General features: G+C 45.3%; 1 non-coding gene and 1 pseudogene across 1 annotated transcript; both read right to left on the bottom strand.

The window, feature by feature from the left end:
• Positions 1-1,173: 1,173 nt before the first annotated feature.
• On the bottom strand, positions 1,174-2,737 carry LOC117705201 (small ribosomal subunit protein uS5 pseudogene; annotated as a pseudogene).
• A 3,415-nt stretch (positions 2,738-6,152) lies between these two features.
• Positions 6,153-6,282, bottom strand: LOC117706403 (small nucleolar RNA SNORA17). The gene has a single exon (XR_004606511.1). It is a non-coding gene; the product is annotated as a small nucleolar RNA SNORA17 (small nucleolar RNA).
• Positions 6,283-6,524: the final 242 nt, after the last annotated feature.

A 6,524-nucleotide genomic window follows, 5' to 3' on the forward strand; every position in this document is an offset into this window, starting at 1 on the left:
ATTACTTACGTAGTATCTTTGATTACAGTGTCCTTTCCTTGCGCAAACTGTTTAGGAAAATGTCACCATAAAATATTGATAGTCGGCATGGCAAGACTTTGAAAGATAACCCTCAAGTTTAATTCCAGTCCAAAAAATTCAAGGGGCTTTCCAAATTAATTTATTTGGATTCCACTTGGAATTTGTAGTTCTGAAAGGGCCTTGTGGAAGCTTATGCTTATGGGTTTCCCCCCCCTCTAGAGTTTACAAAACAAATAACTTTTGTTTCACTTTCAGGAAACAGATTTTTAAAATATAATCAGAGGGCTTTTTTTTTTTTTTTTTTGAGATAATTTTAGAAGTTAGCCTCCAAGGATATTACTTAATAATCAGATTGGGGGCGTACAGAGGTACTCTCTATTGTCCTATGAGTGGGTCTAAATTATTGAAGATGGTACATCACTTAAATCTAGTGCTTATGTTGTGAATTTATTATAATCAATATTCTTGGGTTTCAGTTGTTTTGTTGACGTTTTTGAGAAAGGGTGTCATGTAGACCAGAGTAGCTTTGCTCTGCAGCTCAGGGTTGCTTTGTATCCCTGATGGCCGTTCTGCCCATGCTCCTAGCTGTGGTGACATGCACATTACATGTGTGTACACCATGCTGGCTCAGTGTGTTTTTAATGTGGAGATTTTATCACAGTTCCCCAGGGTTAACAGAGGCTTTCCCCTACTTTACTGTTTCCCTTCATCTCTCTAAAGCCATGTGTACAAATGACTCAAGGAAGGAAACCTCTGCACCTTTCACAGAGATAGGCTGGCTCTGTACCAACAATCCTGGTTCCGTCATCCTCCACCGCCAGGCTTTGATCTTTGTTGGTATTCTTCATGGCAGTTAGTGTTTTCTGACAACACACTATCTCCCACAGCCCAACATCTATTGTTTGATGCATCCGTCAATGTTTAATGAGTATATAACACACTGTGAACAGTGTATTAAATGTATGGATACTGCAGCATATGCAATGTGGAGATTTTTCGTTCCTGTTACAGCTTTTATCACTGTTCAGCTCTGCTGAGGGGCACTCTCTCCTTGAAATACACTTTTCTTTTGGATTTCATGACATCTCTCTCTGTAGCTCTTCTTTTTCTATCTGATATTTTTGTTGATTTTTGTCTCCTCAGTCATTTACTTGGGTGTTTCTTAAAGCTGCACTTCTCTTCATTCCCCTTTCCTCCTGATGTACCCCACAGGCACACTTCAGTGACAATCTCCACTCCGATGACCCCCAAGCCCATACCTCTGAGCTCTGGACCATGCCACCTGCTTGACCTCTCTAATTGAATGTCCCTAGGGTGCCAGTTATTTCGGTAAAAGCAAACCCATGCAGCCCACCCTCCTCTCAGTGTTGCATCCAGGCTTCTTTATGATTCCCTGAACATCCCACCATTTATGTAAGCCAGAGAACTAGGAGTGGTCCTTTGTCCTCTCTCTTCTCCTCCAGATGCAGCCCATTGGCAACTGTTGCCAACATTGCAGCTAATTGGTTCTTATATCTGCCTCCTCCAAGTTCCGTTTCACAGCCCAAGCCACAACCAGTGCTCACTAAGATGGCTGCTCCCTCAGCCTAGGTTAGCTCTTCCTTGTCATTCATACTGTCCCCCTCCCTTGCTCCGTTTCAAATCACTAACAGGACAGTCTTTTAAAAAGCATGAATGCATTCCTCTTCTCTGCTACAATGGCTTTACACAACTCTTAGAGATCTTTCTAGTATTGTATTCCTGACATCCAGAAATGCTATCTTATTTTTTAAAAACAGATTCAATCACTTTTTCTTGTACAAAAATCCTTCCTTATGTGGTAGTGACAGCTGGATCTTCTGAACAGAGACTGTGGTGTGGGTTTTCACAAGATGTTCAGTGAATCATCCTAACAAGGAGACTTGGTGAACACAGTCTCTTTCCAGAGGTTGGGGGTCAGGTAGCTGTAGGTCTTGGAGATGGCATCAAAAGTGGCCTTGGCAAAGTTGCCCAGAGTGGCAGTGCAGCCTCTGGCTGATGTGCAGCAGTCATCAATACTGGCCATCATCAGTAGTACCTTCTTCAGCACAGGAGCAGAGACAATGCCAGTGCTTCTGGGGACAGTGATGAGACACACCGACACAGAGCTACAGAGGCCCGTCACCTTGCATGGAACAGTGTGGGGCTTGCTAATCTTGTTCCCCCTGTAGCTTCTCTGCACAGGGACAATGGACAGCTTAGCCAAGATGATGGCCCCTCGGATGGCAGTAGCTACCTCCATGGAGCACCTAACACCAAGACCAACATGACCATTGAAGTCCCCAATAGTGACAGAAGCCTTGAACCTGGTCCTCTTGCCAGCCTGAGTCTGTTTCTGCACTGGCATGATCTTCAGATCATCCTTTAGGGATACGCCCAGGGAAAAAAATCAATAATCTCAGATTCCTTAATGGGCAGGGAGAAAAGTAGATCTTCTAAAGGGACTTGCTCTTCATGTCCTTAAACAAGCAGCTCAGCTTGGTGACAGGGATCCACTCTTTGTCTTAAGCTTTACCTCCATTAGCCCCATGGCCTCAACCAGGACCTCAGCACCTAAGACCTGCACCTAAAACTGCTGTGCCATGGCCTCCTAATCGTGAGGCTCTGGGTCCTCCAGCCTGTCCGGCTGCACCAGCGTCATCCACCATTTTGGTATTTTTCTGAAGAAGAAGGAGGAAAAAGAGGAAGAGGACAAGGAAGAGAGGAACGGGAAGGAGGATGAGGAAGAGGAGGATGAGGAAGAGGAGGAGGAGGAGGAGGAAGAGGAGGAAGAGGAAGAGGAGGAGGAGGAGGAGGAAGAGGAAGAGGAGGAGGGGGAGGGGGAGGGAAAAAAAACCCTGCCCAGGTGGGTCGTGAGTATAAGCTGAAGGCAGAGAGGATCTGACACAGAAGGATATTAAGCAGAAGAAGGGGCTATTACAAGTTTCCATTTCCTCCTTCTCCCCTCCCCCATTACTAGGGCAGACTCTGAAGGCAGGTGGCCTGTAATCGATGACCTCATTGCTCCTCCTCTGTGTCCTGTTGGCGATGGTTTAGAAGACATTAAAATAGAGACCCAAGACAGAGATGTTTCTGTTTATTACCTTCTGAGTCTTCAGAGCCTAGCAGTACCTAGCTCAAACAGAGTGACAAAAAAAAAAAAAAAAAAAAAAAAAAAAAAAAAAAAAAAAAAAAAAAAAAATCAGCAGCAACAACAACAAAAACCCAAAGCAAAACAGAACAAAAAACTTCGAATGAATGAGAATGATTGGGGGTCAGCAGCATTTCTTTGGCACCTGCTGTGTTAAGTACATTAAGAGACATAAAGGAAGGTGTTGGGGCAGGTCTTCCCTTTACAGAAAGTGCAGATTTCTGGCCTATAGTGACATCTTAACTAGATAGTAGCAAGTGCAGCCAGCTCTGTGTAGGAATTCATCCAGAGGTGGGAACCTGAAGGGCTACCCACATGCATGGGTCTATATTCCAATCCTTTCTTTTTAATTTATTACAAGCCCATAGACTGAAATTCAATTCATTTTTTAAAAAAAAAAAATCAAAATATAGTTAAAAGAATCTCAGTGTTCTTCAAGATTCTCATATTATCTGATTCAGGTTATTTTGATGCTATAAATTCATACAAATCAAATGTTTGGGAATTACAGACTGCTTTGAATGCTCCAGTGCTGATTCTATGCACATAACTAGCCTTTTGTTTTTAAGCCTAGGAAGTACATGTTTGAAAGAATGATTTAATTACACTTCTGGGGAAAAAAACACAGCAGCACATTCTGTGTGATTATTCATGGAGCAAATACAGCCTCCTCCAGAAAGCCACGGAAATTGTGAATAAAATTACCATCAGAGTTTTTGTGATGGTGGTTTTCTGAATGTCACCAGCCATTCCGCAGGGAGAGATCAGCCAGAGTTCCCTCCCCTGTAGCTGCAGTCCACAGCACTGGACTGGAATCGTGTGACACTCACTTACCTGTCTGAATTGTTTGTGGTAATCCTTGGGACTATGAAGACTGGGCAGCATCTGTGTGCAAGCTCAGATCCCTTAGGTCAGCCCTACAGCTGCAGCTGCAGCAGGACCTCTGCAGTAGGCACTGCCCTCAGGATTTGTCCAACTTGCAGCAGACACAGGCTCCAACTTCCATGCACTATACAATTGGTCTCAGGGCTGGGGCCACTGAACCATGTGTCAGTCTCTAAGTTCCCTCCAGAGAGGGGCCTTGCACCTAGGCTTGGCGCCAAAGTTAGGTGCTGTTTGCTTTTGCTTTTGTCTGGTTACAGAGTCATTATTAGCAAGAAGGGAGCTCTGATGTCAGCGTGGTCTTTGTGGATTTCCTAAGTCAGTGTTTATGAAAGAGATGCTATTAATGATTTGGCATCCGGTTCAGTTGGATTATACAATAGTGATTTTTTTTTTAATTTCCATCGCTATGGCAATTTGATATGCTCTCTTAAGTGCGACTAGAAACATTACTGTGTAGGAAGTTGAAAGAAGGCAGTACCTTTTCTGTCCTTTTTCCCCTTCTGGCAACAGAGGGCAGGGCATGTGTGCCATAACATCGTGCCTGCAGTCAACTTGGAGAACCCTATTATTTTCAGAGTCTGTCCCGGAACCACAAAGCTGTGGCTTTAATGTCTCTGGTCCTTCTTTGGGCTCAGTGCCTGGAGTCAATGTTTGTGGTTCTGGGCCATGTAGAGCTCTTGAGAGACCTGCTCAGGAAGCAGAGGCTCCTGTTGGCTTCTATTTCCCATCTGTAAAGCAGAGATCTGAGAACAGGGCCCCATGTGAGGTCCAGGGCAGCAGAGTACCTGTGAGCCTCTTAGGTCTTTGAAGGCAGGTGTTGTAAGCATGAGAGATAAAAGCTTCCGGAGATGAAAGGATGGTCAGAGGTCTTTCGAGAGCTGACAACATTCACTGCAAACAATTCTCTCCTCTCCTTCCTCCAAGCCTTTGTTGGTTTAAGACTTAAGTAGCCAGGGGAGAGGTGGTAGAATGTAATGCAACATCTCCTGACTCCATCAAAGGGGGGAGAGGAGAAAGGAGAGAGGTAAAGAAGGAGGAGATTTCCAGGGAGATGGAGGGAGGTGTTGGGATGGTCTAAGAGCTAGGAGGAAAGAGGTTCCAAACGGGATGAACTGCTCTGCTTGTAAGACATCAGGCTCCCTCTAGCCTTTTCAGGCCTGGCTTCTCTCCGACAAAACTGGGCTAACCTCTTCTTCATTTGGGATTAGCAAAGATCTCTCTGGTGTGAGCCAGCCTTCCTGGTCCTTGGTGATTGCCCTGCCCCCAGCACATGCTCATCTTCATCAGTTGGACCTCTGCTGAGCTCTTCAAGAACAAAAGGCCGCTTGGGCTCTACCAGTCTTCACACTACTCCTCTCGTTGTGAGTCCCAAGCATCTAACACAGAACTATCCTAGAGGAAAGACTGGGAGCATAAGATGATGTCCCCATGTTGAGCCAAAGTGGGTGTCTGTGCTCAGTATTGCAAAACCCCCCCTTTTTAAAAAAACAACAGCAGCAGCAATAGCAACAACAACAACAACAACCCAACTTTTTATTGGTTCTCTTCAAATTTCACATCATGCACCCCAATCCCACTCATTTCCCCCTCTCCTCATACCCACCCTCCAACCTTGAAACCTGTCCCCCCCCCCCAACAGCGAAATACATCTCACTGTGGAAACTGTAGTGCATCACAGTGTATCTCACAGTAGACCCTTTTGTCCATACTTTCTTTGCTTACAAATGTTCATTTTAATGAGTCACTGGTCTGGTGTGAGGCCTCAGGCTTCTGCTACTCTATTGATGGTAGCCCCTCACTAGGGCTCCTGTCAGATAGCCTGTTGTTGCCCTGTGTCATGGCAGCCCTATACTTCTTGATCTATAGGACCAGCCCCTTCATGCACTACACCCATACGTTGATGAGGTTACTGTTGGGGTTGGCCGTGGATCTAGACCTGAGAGGTATCTGAGCTGGCCAGACTGCCTGCTCTCCACTCTCATGCCCTCAGGCCAGTTCTTCAGGAACAATACACTCCTGACTCTGCCAGGGCCAGCTCAATCCTTCTGCCCAGGTGAGGTTCAGGGCCGGCTCTCCTGAGTGTTGTAGCCACTGAGGGAATGTTAGGCTACCAATCATTCAGATGTTCGTAAGTCAGAACACTGAGCATAGCCCATAGCCTTTCTCCTCTCTGCCACCTACTGACACACATGTGACACAGTAGCCACACCAGCAAGCCTAGGGGCAAGTACAAGGTCCTTCTAGTATAGCTGTGCCACCACAGGGACAGAGTTGGATATAACCCTTACATGTTAAGAACCCTCATCTGATTTATTCTGTATTTACTGCATATCTTATTCATCTCATGTCTGTCTTGGGCAAACGTCAGTGCTATAAGTATTTCTGTAGGCAGAGATACACTCTTATCAATATTTAAAAGTTCTGTTTACACTTCTTAGCGGCCTCTCTCCTGTAGAAGACTCTGAACAGA

Source organism: Arvicanthis niloticus, chromosome 3 (assembly GCF_011762505.2).
Source record: "Arvicanthis niloticus isolate mArvNil1 chromosome 3, mArvNil1.pat.X, whole genome shotgun sequence".
In the NCBI taxonomy this organism is placed as follows: domain Eukaryota; kingdom Metazoa; phylum Chordata; class Mammalia; order Rodentia; family Muridae; genus Arvicanthis; species Arvicanthis niloticus.